The following is a 13,052-nucleotide window of genomic DNA, read 5'->3' as shown; positions in this document are numbered from 1 at the left end:
TTCCACCTGTGGGTTGGTGATTTTGAACAGCAGGGTGTCTAGTGGCACAAGGGCCTCGGGCAAAGAGGGAGAGGACACAGGTTTCAACACAGACCCAGCAGCAAGAGGACATATTTTCCATCACACCAACTTCTCGTCTAATTCCATATGGCACAGACTTCACAGTTTCTGAATAAGCTAATAGGATGAATAAGAGTATTGGACTGACCTACTTGTCAGCTCAATGGTTCTTCTGTTAGGTGCAAAAAAAAAAAAAAACTTGAAGCTTTCTGGGCAATTTCCATAAAAAGGATATACCAAAGTTAAGGTGTGTACACCCATTTTTATGTCCAGAATTTATTAGTAACCCAGGTGTCCAAAACCCAGATTTACAGAGTATGACTTTTCATTTTCATTGGCACATCCAAATTATTCTCCATGTGCCTGAATATCTTCCATCTTAATAATTTTAATAGTCTCTCCTCAAGCTTGTATTTACTATTATAGAACAATAGAAGTGTTAAACACAGGTGCATTTACAGTTGCCCTGAGACAGAACCACCCAGGTCAGCTGTTTGAGAACACAATGGAACACTTATATCCCAGACAATGGGCAGTGTGACTAAAGTTTTTGATACCTGCTCTTACACCTCAGAAATACAACCACCAAGCCAGCTATAAGCTGGAGTTTAGAGCAGTGGTTTTCATATATTTTTACTCATGAAAAACTACTGTAGCTTTGCATGTTTTTAATTTGACATCTAAAAGTGTTTATAATATACTGACTTGAAAATAAACTCACATCCTTCCTTTAACAGTACCCAGTGGAATCTGTATATCATAAAAATTTCATACCCACCAGTACCCATTTAAAAAATGCACTGACAAGTTCTTTAAAATTCTCTAATTTTACTTTTTTCCTTAAAATTATATTTTAATGTACTTTCTCCACAGAATTTATCTTAGTTATACTTAGTATAAAAGTATAATATACTTTTATATTTCAATGACTTATTACTCACTCTAGCATGCTTTTCTACAAATACATATATAAATAGTAATATATATTTTTTAATGTGATCATAAAGCTCTAGGTGTCAAAATATCTAGATTGTGTTACATAACTTTTATCAGTTCACAACTGATCAAAAACAATACAGCGTACCAATTTTTATAATAGAATATTTTTCTTTTTTCGTATATTACTTTTTAATATATTTCATTGATTATGCCATTCAGTTGTCCCATTACCCCCTTCATTCCCCTTCACCCAGCACACCCCCTCCCCCCGTATTCCCCCACTTTAGTTCATGTCCATGTGTCATAAGTTCTTTAGCTTCTACATTTCCCACACTATTCTTGCCTTCCCCCTATCTATTTTCTCCCCACTGTCTACGCTACTTATTCTCTGTACCTTCTTTCCTCTTCTCTTTCTCCCCCTCCACTGTTGCTAACCCTCCATGTAATCTCCATTTCTGTGGCTCCACTCCTGATCTAGCTGTACTCGTAGTTTGCTTTTGTTTTAGGTGTAGTTGTTAATAACTGTGAGTTTGCTGTCCTTTCACTGTTCATCTTTTTTATCTTCTTTTTCTTAGATAAGTTCCTTTAACATTTCATATAATAAGGGCTTGGCGATGATGAACTCCTTGAACTTGACCTTATCTGAGAAGCACTTTATCTGCCCTTCCATTCTAAATGAAAGCTTTGCTGGATAGATCAATCTTGGATGTAGGTCTTTGGATTTCATGACTTGGAATACTTCTTTCCAGCCCCTTCTTGCCTGTAAGGTCTCTTTTGAGAAATCCGCTGACAGTCCACTGACTCCTTTGTAGATGACTGTCCCCTTATCTCTTACTGCTTCTAGGATTCTCTCCATTTTAATCTTGGCTAATATAATTATGATGTGCCTTGGTGTGTTCCTTGTTGGGTCCACCTTCCTTGGGACTCTCTGAGCTTCCTGGATTTCCTGGAAGTCTATTTCCTTTGCCAGATTGGGGAAGTTCTCGTTTATTATTTGTTCAAATAAGTTTTCTACTCGTGGCTGTTCCTCTTCCCCTTCTGGTACCCCTATAATTTGGATGTTGGAACGTTTAAAGATGTCCCAAAGGTTCCTAAGCCTCTCCTCATTTTTTTTCAATTCTTGTTTCTTCATGCTTTTGTGTTTGTTTCTTTCTTCCTTCTGATCCACTCCATTAATTTGAGCCCCAGTTTTCTTTTCATCATTATTGGTTTCCTGTGCATTTTCCTTCATTTAACTTAGTGTAGCCTTCGTTTTTTCATCTAATTTTTGAACAAAATAAACCAGTTCTGTGAGCATCCTGATCACCAGTGTTTTGAACTATGCATCTGATAGGTTGGCTATCTCTTGGTCGCTCAGAAGTATTGGCTCTGGGGCTTTGAGCTATTCTTCTTGAGTCATAATGTTTTGGTTTGTTCACACCTGTTATGTTTGAGGGGCAGAGCTTAGGTGTTCACCAGGGTGGGGTGACCCAGGTCTCTGGGTTGTGATGTTGTATTTGGGGGCAGGGTCAGAGAGGGAATAATGTTCTGCTCTCTCTTGAATTTCAGTACTTTCTGCCACTTCCCACAAGCAAATTGGGCCCTTCTAGTACTGGTTCCTGGGTGGTTGGGCTTGTGTACATTCTAGGACCCTGTGGGTCTCTCCCACAAACTCTCCTGTAAGGCCAGGAGCCACTCCCGGCACCTCAACCCCCACAAGTTTTTTCAGTCAGTGCTTTTAGGCTTTATTTCCTGGCACCGGGGCCCTGGGTTGAGCGGTCTGTCTCACTGCCTGTTTTTTTTGCCTGGTTTATCTCCACGCGAATATGTGTCCACAGTCAACCAACCACCTTGTGCGCCTCACTGGGTTTGCTAGTTTCCACCCCACCCGGGCATCTGCCAACCAACACCTTTTCCCGCCGGGACCCCTCTCCGCTGGCCGCTGACTCCGCCCCTTTTTCCGGTCTGGATGAATGGTTCGTTGTTGTTGGACTTTGGTACAGTTCAATTTTCTATCTGTTCTGGTTGTGTTTTTGTTTCTAAATCTTTGTTGTCCTTAAATTTGGTTGTGCAAGGAGGTATAGTATTTCCACCTACACCTTCATCTTGGATGGAAGTCCTCACTTTTCCTTCTAGCTAACATCTCCACTTTGTATAATAGAATATTAAATATAAAAATATAACTCTGGAAATGACTGTTTTAATGAGATGGATGGGGCTATTTTACTTTTAAATTAATTCATAGGTCTGGGGATAAATATTTCTTATTGCTAGCCTCAGACAAAGTTCAGCATTTATGTTAAAGATTTCTCCTTTGCTATGAAAATTTGACCTTGGGTTAACTTCCTTTCTCTGCTCCCCTGACAGCTTTATGAAGGTGTCACCCTGTGTCAACAGTCAACATGCTTACGATGAGAATGGCTGGTGATTGGCAACCCATACATACAGACTCGAGGACTGTGAGTGGTGGGAGGCCACAGTGTGGTAACAGTTCTAATTAGGCATGTCCCCACCTCATGGACCATAAGACCCAAAATCCCATGTGCTGCCTGTACGTCTTTGAGCCTCATAGGGCTCCAAAGGCCCAACTACCAATTCCCTGCTTTCACCAGCTATGCACCCCACCCAACAGGAAATGTCCCCCACGTGCCTACTTCTCCCATCAGCCGGATTGACTGCACTCCACCTGGTATTTGACCTAATGGGTTTCACCACCCTGCTAGCTCATGAAATTATTCAACAAGACTATCACGTCTTCCTGTGGGTATCAGGGGATGGCCCTCCTCTCATTACCACAAAGCCCGCCCCTCTCCTAGTAGGTTGGGTCTCTATGGGGTCAGCAGCTCTGGCCATGGCCACAGACCCCCTCCCAACATTCAAGCTGGGAATTCTGCAAATGTGGCTGTGGCCACAAGATGGATAGGGATGAGCCACTGAGGAGTATGACTTATTCTGGAAAATTAGCCTAAAGCCCCTGGTGAGTCACCAGTGCTACTGGGCTTATTCATCATGTTTCATGTTCCTGAGCCAGAAGGGTAAGGCAGAGGTAAATGAGAGGGCAGAAGAGGCTGTGACTAAGAGGTGGTAGGCCTGCCTGTTCAGAGGTCTGGCCAGATGTGTTTGCCTCTGCTCAGAGAAGATCTGGAACTCTCAAAGATGGTATGCATAAGAAACTTTTGTCTCCTCAAGTCCAGAAAAGGTTTTATTGGTTTGTACTCAAGAAAAATGAATTTAATAGCTCATTCTGGAAGTATCTCTAACTTGTCAACACTCATGGAATGAAGTGCACTTGACTAGAAAGATGCAGGCTCCTCACCATTTTCCTCTGTGTTAACACATTCAAGGAAAGATCTGAGAAAAAGGCAAACCAGTCCTACTTATACACTTAACCTCAGCACTCTCTTCTTCCCACATCTTGATTACTTTGATTTCATTTTCAAATAATTTTGAAAAGATGTTGGCATTGGTAACACATAGGTTGGCTCTGGACAGGTGAGATGTGACAGAATCTCATTGTCACCTCTCATTGCTGAGCTTTAAGATACCTCCTTGGTTCAAAGGAGCTGATTCTGCTGAGGGAAGCTTGACTACCTCTGTCTGTCTGAACACTGATGGTCAGTTAGGACTTGAGATTTAATCACTGCAGCAATTTAAATGTAACATGGGCTTACTTTGTATAAGAATAAAGGATTTTATTCACAACAAGAAGAGACCCTCCTAATTTGAGAACACTCCATGGGCTAAATATGTATTCTGAGTGCTTTTAATCTGCACAGTTCTTATATCTTCATTGCTGTTTTCCTAGTATCCAGCTAAAGTTACACCGCTTGGGAAGCCCTCGAAAAGCTGTATATCAAGTACCAGAATAATTTCACACAATAAAAAAGTAGTTTATAATATCAAGTATTGGTAAGGATGTGGAGCAACTGAAACTCTCCTATGTGGCCAGTGGGAGTGTAAATTGATTCAGCCTTTCCAGAAACCTTTTAGTGATATCTCCTAAAGTTTATATATGATATGCAAGAGTGTTTATAACATCACCCATAATAGTCCTGAACTGGAAACAGCCCGAAAGCCTGCTAGTATGAATAAATAAATGTGGTACATTCGTGCGGTGATGTATGCCACATACTACACCTTGTAATATTGCTTCACTCAGGACTAGACAACCTCATGAACATAATATTGAACAAGAAATCCAGACACAATTACACAATTCAATGATAGAATGTTTCAAAACAGCTAAACCGATGATGAAACAAGTCAGAAGAGCACTTACTCTGAGTGGGGATAATAACTGGGGTTCGAGGGAATCTTCTGGAAATGTTCTATATCTTGCCCCACTAGGACATGGTCCAACAGATGTGTTGCCTTTGTAAAAATTTTCCCAACTGCACTTTTATGATTTGTAAACTTTTCCATACATATGCCATGCTTCGATTTAAATGTTGACTTAGAAATATATCTATAACCTTTAAAGTTTACGTGTAGACATGTAGGAAAATTAGTCCTGAGACTAAAGAATACATAATGAAATTAGTGAGTGATAAAAGTCTATAAGATTCAAGGAGTTAAATTAATATTTACTTTTAATAAATCAATTGGCACTTGCAATCCTATAATTAGATATGAGAATGGTAATAAAGCCATTGATCAACGCCCCCTATTGGCAATCAACAGTAAGTAGGATAGAACCCATAAATGAAATTAGATCAATGATTGCTAGCTCTAAAACATGTTTGCTCAGAGGGATTACAAACCGGCATTAAAGTTTAGTAGAAAAAGTGAAAAAAGAGGTTGGGCTTGTAATAATTGTATCTGATAAGAGGACAGAACTGTAACAAGTGCAGCATGATTTCAGCACACCTATGCACCTCATTAATTATTTAACCATTTGGGTGCTCACAGGACCAAACCCCTCTGTCCCCGATTTTGGAGCACAGCGTAGAGTCATCTGAGAGGAAAGCAGCATGAACAAGAGCCCGTGGCTGCACTCCACTTTACTCTGCAATCGGCTTCTGCATTAGTGCTCAGAGAAACTCAGTGTTCAACCCAAGACCGATGCTTGCAGGGAATTGCAGCCATCCGACTACAGTGAGTTGTCAGAGGGAAGTAAGAGTGTCTCTAGAATATGGGTTCTCCCACATCACATCTTGTTAAAAGGCCCAGATGCAAGCTTAATGTTGTTTTTCCAATATCTGGATTCTGGCTTTTCCTTCACTGGTAAACATCTAGCAGCTGTGGGGGTGAGGTGAGGGAGTTGGTAATTACCTCCAGTACCTCCTAGCCATTGGGACAGTGTGTCATTCTTTAACTCACCATTCCACATAAAGGCTTGATAAATAGCGACAGCTTTTACCCAATGAAATAAATGTTCGATTCTTTCATACTGATGAGTTGGCACTCTGGCTTAAAGCAGCCACTGCTTTTTTTCCTGTGACCCTCACTGCCCAATGCCCCTGAAGGTGTGTAAAGATGCCATCCCAGGGGCCTTTCTTGGAACTTCTAGAGGAATCTGCTTGTCCCAGTGCACACTCTGCAGCTAGCCCTTGGTCCCCTCCCTTCCTAACTGGCTGCCAAACGCTCTCTGTCAAGACTGGCCTTTGGATTTCCTTAGCATTTCTCCCCATTCCTTTTGAAATCTCTTTTGACATATATGGAAATAAGATTGGGGTTGCCATTCCCTTCTCACCTTTCAGGATAGTTTCTAATATGTAGTACAGAAAATAAAACATTGAATAAAAATGAATACTAGAAGGATAAACAGAGAGGTGAAAGGCAAATGGTTTATATGTTAAGCGAAGAACATGCTATACGTTTACTCTTAAATTTTACAATTGTTGCAAAATATACCTAATATTAAATTGACTAGCTTATCCATTTTAAATGTACAGTTTTATAGTCTTAAATGTATTCACATGGTTGTGTGACCAACAGAACTTCTCATCTTGCAAAACTGAAACTGTGCCATTAAACAATCCCCCACTCCCCTCCCCCAACTTCCCCACCCCACACCCACATTCAAGAGGCTCTGATTCCGACAACTCTAGGACCTCATCTAAGTGGAGTCATACCAGATTTGTCTTTTTTGACTGGCTTATTATTATACATTTATTTAAACAAGAAAGTATTGACAGAATTTTTAATAAACTCTGGCTGTTTCTGTACAACTTGTTTCATAAATGCTTCTTATTCTCTCTTTCTGATATGTTTTCTCTTCCTCTCTGTTTAAATCCTTTATCCCAGTATTTCTTCCTAACTCTTGTTTTTGGTGCATTTTATTCTCTTTCCTGTTTTTTCCTCTTTCTTCCTGTTTTCCAGAACACAGCTGGATGGAAACTTTAAAGAATTAGTGCTCTGCAGAGTGGCTTGTTGAGGATTGGCCAGGTAGGGTGTCCTGGTGAGAAGTATCTGCTTTCTCTCAGCCACTCACTTGAAATCACTCAGAAGTGCTTCTCTTACCCCAAGGGGGCAGTCATCTCTCGTGTTTCAACAGAAGGACTGCAAGTTGAGCTGCCTAGAAGAAAACGAAAAAGGCTCACTAAGGCCACAACAGATTTTCTTTTCAGAGAAAGTGAGACAAATGTGACTAGGTTGCAGGGGCCTTCTGAGGACTGGGAGGAGGAAAGGGTCCTGGCTCAACACTTGGCCAAGTGGGAAAGAAAAAGCTTCCAGAGGGTGGGTGACAAGTAGGCACTGAGAGGGGCCAGAGGCCAATTTGGTCCTGAGGGGAGGCCTCTGTTGGGGGAGTCAGCACCCATGGACACACAGGACTATGCCAAGTGGCAGGGCTGGGCCACATAATGACCGGACTTAGGGCAGAGAGCCCAGAGGCTGGTGGAGTCTGGGGTCTAGAGGTACCAAGACTCTCTAGGGTCCCTACCCAAGGGATTAATATGGAGCCTCCCATGCTATACTTTATGCACTGAATTGTGTCCCCCAAAAGGATAGTTCACGTTCTAGTTCCAAGTACCTGTAAATGTGACCTGATTTGAAAAGAGAGTTTTTGTAGATGTAACTAGATAAGATGAGGTCTTACTTGGAGTAGAGTGAGCTTTTGATCTGTGTAACTGGAATAGAGAGCAAGTTCAGTTTCCACTCCCCCTCCATCTTATATGTATTTTGAGGTTTAAATTGTATTGCCAACAGAGATAAAGCTAGTACTTTTTAGAAACATATTTTACATAGAAAAGAAGAGGAGATAAATACCAAGAGCTTCATGCTTGTTTTGCCATATTTTGCATTTTCTCACCTCATTATTTTATTTTACGTAACCAAGCTATGACAATGAATTGGCATTTTTTTGTGGATGACAGATATGATTTTTCTATTTTATAGACTCAACTCATATGGGCAAAAGCAGCTGAGGTGGTGACTGAGCTACTTCTCTTGTCTATTATTAGGTAAAAATTTAACAAATCTTTCCTGAGCACCTATTCTTTGTCAGGGGCCCTCATAGAGCTCATGTTTTACTTGTGTCGCATTTCACGGTTCCCCTCTTCAGTGCATATTTGTGTTATTTTTCTATGTAAACTGAGTGCTTTAAAAATTCATGATGTAGCATATTCTATGTAACCACGGGAAAGTTACTATTTCTCTTCTTTTCAACTTATCATAATGCAAAAGTTGTCCACATGCTTTCTGATTCTGAGAGCAGAACTGAGAACATCTTGGTGATTTTCCCCCTTAACTAGAATTAGTTTCATGTTTATTTATAGGTGATTGGAGAAGTATGTCTATAACATATAAAAAGATAAAATGTGATAGTTTCCATTTTATGGAACAAGAAATATTAAATAAACTGTTAAACTTGCCACCTTTCAGCTTAAAATTTCCATTTACTCTTTGCAAGGCAATTAGATGAAACAAGATAACATGAAGTCAGTCTAGGCCATCATCACAAGAGGAGTACAACATGGAATGAGTCATTGTCATGTAGACTATGTCCTAAAAATATGGAGTGACATCCCCACCTCAAGATAGAAAGAGCCAGGAAATAGGGAAAATGGAATCCCAAGTGAAGTCATCTCCTCAAAATCTTTTCTCAACATATAGTTGAGAAAGAGCCCCAAATGTTCTAAGATGACCTAATTTAACCAGGGGTGGTTTGGGGATTTGGTGAAGAATTCTAAAACATGTGAGCCAAAGGCGTGGGAGTAAGGGCAACAGCTGCGACAACTGCAGCTTATGAAAAGAAAGTTTGCCTCACCACGGACAAGGCCCTGGTTGCTTGCAGATTGCATGTGGCCTCATTGAGCTCTGGCACCAAGGTTAGACAAGATGAGGCAGATCCAAAGCCAGGACAGATGGAGAACCAAACTACCAGCCACAAGTAAAAACAGCCACAGCAGGTCTCCGTGCTCTTAACATTTTCAAAACTATCATAGCTCTTTAGATTACCTTCTATTTTACCATATGTGTGTGGCATTGTGCTGGGTACACCAGCTGGGGACTCTGTCAGTTGCTGAGTATGTTTATTCCCAGGATGCACCCCAGAAGTGGGGTGATAACTAGGACAAATCTGGGAACCCATCCTAATGCATCCTCCCAGTAAATCCCTAAAGTACACGATTCAGAGTTTCCAGGTGGAGATGCTAGGAGGGTATTGCTCCCAGAGAGGCCATGAAAGCTCTGTGCCCCTTCCCTCATAACTATACATCTATAACTCAGCTTCCAAAACTGTGAGGCAATACATTTCTATTATTTTTCAGCCACCTAATGTGTGGTACTAAGCTAGTGCACCTCAGAAAACAAATACTCTGTTTATTATGGCCATTGTCCATTAAGTGCTTCTCATTGAGTTAATCACTGAGCTAAGTTTTATGTAGGTTATTACATATGTAATAACATTTAATCCTCCTGAAACCCCATGGGAGGTTTTAACGTTATCCCTACTTAACAGATGTGAAATAAGCGGGTCTCAGAAGAATTAAGCAACCTAAGTCACACAGCTAGTGAGTTGTTGACCAAAACATGAGTCCTGGTGTGCCAGGCTAATGCTCTGTCATTTCTCTTGCATGACAACGACACCACAGACCAAACAACTGTTGCTTTTTTCCCCAAAGTTATTTTAAATTTTATTTTGAAGAAATGTCAATCTTATAGAGAAGTTGCAGGAATAGTACAAAGAGCTCCTGCTGATCCTTCACCCAAAACCCCCATCCAGATTTCTTCCATCAGTTGCCCCATAGTTGTTTATAACAAAAGACCCAATCTAGGATCAATTACTATGTCTCTCTAATCTCTTCAATCTGAACACCCTTTATTGTCTTTGATTTTCATGACCATGACATTTTGGAAGACTGCATGAAGGGGACCCTGTCCCAGTGTCCCTCTCACAGATGAAATAAGACTGCCAAGACATGATCACCTTGGGGAGAAAAGTCTGCATAATCTCTCAGAGGAGAAGAGCCCTGAGCATCTTTTTTCTTGAGCTTTTATTGAGTTTAACTTGCATAGGAATACATATCAAAGAAAGGAGATATGGTTTACAGATAACATTTCTGGGATCACCAGTGGCCCTTTCAGTCAAGGTTTGGTAGACAGAGTGATGCCAATCAGCCATAAAACCTGGGGAAACAAACTCATTTTGTGCTTGGACCCTAAATACTTGGTATGTATAGCTTGAGGGCATTCTTAGCACAGCAGGTTTCACTGGATTTAATGCATTCTTCCCAGGCCTGATTGCCTGAGGAAACTGCCTGTTCCAGCAAACTGCCACTTCCAGCAAAGAGCTGCCCCAGAGGCATTGTTTCAAGTCTGAGTCGCGGGGGGGGGGGGGCGAAGCTAGGCAGCCAAGAGATTAGGAGACTTTTTACAGATAGAATGAGGACTCAGACTATAATAAAGCCAAGAGGTGAAGGTTCGTCACCCCTTCTCTAAAGTCCCCTAAGTCTTTCCCTGATGGTCCCTTCATGGCTGTGCTTGTCTTAGGTTGTTCCTCCCTTGAGGAATCTTATTCATCATTGACTAACCAGTAATCCACCTGAGCCAAGCAGGGGGACGTGAGAGAGGGGATAGGTTTTTGTCTCCTTCGTGGCTTATGTCCATAAGGCCTTTCTACTCAGCCTTAGCTGTGGGAGGCTACAGCTCCTGAAACCAGGCAGGGTGGTTCCCAACAAATGCAGGCATGTCATTTTGTAGAATGATCCAAAATGCAGGCCCATCCCACACTTCCTTATGATCAGACCATAAGGTAAGCATCTTGGGCAGGTAAATCACAGTAGTGTTGTATCCTTGTTGCATTCCATCAGGTGGCACATGATGTACCTCTGTCCCATTGCTGCCAGCATTAACATCAATCACGTAGGATGATATCTATGGATTACTCTACTGCAAGGTTGCCTTTTCTTCCTTTTGCATTAATAATTATTTTGTACACCTCCTTTCTCTGTGGAATCACCATAGCAGCTGGGACCCTGTCCACATATCCTGAAAACTAAAGAAACTTAAAGGCCCTCACTGCCTCTCAATACAGCAGGGCTCAGATCCACATGCTCTCCGCACCACCCTACTTCCACTTTGGACAAACCAACCACACCCCTGAATTTCTCCACAAATTTCTTGCCAGCAAGATTCCAGTATTTGAACTTGATGAAGGAGGGAGCAATGTCATCACCTACTATGTGAGCATCGAGAAACTGCAGGAAGTAGTCCAGAGGCAGCAGTCCAGGTGGTACAGTGGGTGAGCTTTGCTGACAGTGACACAGTGCCTTCAGCCAGTGCCTGGGTGTTCCCCACTTGGACACGATGCACCACGGACTTTTCTGGTGGGTGAATGCATGATGCTGGCTGATATCACAGCAGTGTGCACCCCACTGTGGCTCTAAAAACAGGTCCTCGAGGCTTCTTTCCACCAGGCCTTCCCCAATACTAACTGCTGGTTCCTCACCTGCATTAACCAGCTCCAGCTCCATGCTGTCTTGAGGGAGGTGAAACTCTTGGAGAAGATACTAAAAAATTTGCAGAGAGCCAGCCTAAAAAGTATACCCCACAGAAGGAGAAAGGATCTTGGGAGAAGAAGCAGAAACTCCAGGCTGAGCAGAAACAGAAAACAGCAGCTGCCTTTGCTCCTGAGGAAGAGATGGATGCATGTGAGCCTGGCCTACCTGCAGAGCCGAGGGTCAAGGATCGCTTTGCTCATCTGCCCAAGAATACCTATGTATTGAATTAATTTAAGGCCAAGTACTGCAATGAGGTCACAGTCTCTGTGGCGCTGTCATGTTTTGAGGAACACTTTGATGAGAATGGCTGATACTTATGGTACTTCCAGTACCACTTCCTGGAAGAGCTCACCCAGACTGTCATCCCTGGAATGTTCCAGCAATTGGCCAACCTGAGGAAGGATGCCTTTGGCAGTGTCATCTTCTTTGGAACTAACAGCAGCAGCTCCATTCTGGAGTCTAAGTCTTTTGAGGCCAGGAGCTTGCCTTTCCTCTGAGTCCAGACAGGTAGGTGGACTAGGAGTCGTATACATGACAGAAACTGAATCCTGGCGTCCCAGGAGTCCCAGACAGTGGTTCAAGAGTACTTTTGCTGGGAAGGGGCCTTCCAGCATATGGGCAAAGCCTTCGATCAGGGCAAGATCTTCAAGTGGACATCTCTTGCCATTGCCTAACTGCCTGCTCCTGTTCTTCAGGGAGATGGTGGTCATTAAAGGAAACTGAGTATTGAAAAAAATTACTATTATTTTGTGGAGAGATCCTTTCAGACTAGGCAAACATCCCATAACTCATCACACTGACTTACTGGTTTGATTTGTAAATGATGATTTCTTCATTCCACTATTCCTGCTACTTCAAGAATTTCCTCTTTCCTTATTGATATATTTATTCATTTGTTTATATTATCAAACCAAATTTTTAAAAGGTTAAAACATATTGAACCACAAATTTGAAAATGGTTATTAAAATTTTCTAGTTGAATAGAATGGATTATTTTTTACTATAAGTTTTAATGTGAGAAAGCCTGACCTAAATGTTGCTAATTTCATGTATTTCTGTTCCCTTCATTATCTTCACTGTTACCCCATTCATTATTGGTAATAGATTCAAGGTATTGGTAATTTAGAAATA

General features: G+C 41.6%; 1 pseudogene; it reads left to right on the top strand.

Moving 5' to 3' along the window:
• Positions 1 to 11,288: 11,288 nt before the first annotated feature.
• LOC119043630 (elongation factor 1-gamma-like) lies at positions 11,289 to 12,595 on the top strand (annotated as a pseudogene).
• The last annotated feature ends 457 nt before the right edge of the window (positions 12,596 to 13,052 follow it).

The sequence above is a fragment of the Artibeus jamaicensis genome, unplaced genomic scaffold (assembly GCF_021234435.1).
Source record: "Artibeus jamaicensis isolate MK-2021 breed Jamaican fruit bat unplaced genomic scaffold, CSHL_Jam_final scaffold_833, whole genome shotgun sequence".
Lineage (NCBI taxonomy): Eukaryota > Metazoa > Chordata > Mammalia > Chiroptera > Phyllostomidae > Artibeus > Artibeus jamaicensis.
Note: the sequence above shows the minus strand (reverse complement) of the source record. Positions and strands in the feature narration are given on the sequence as shown.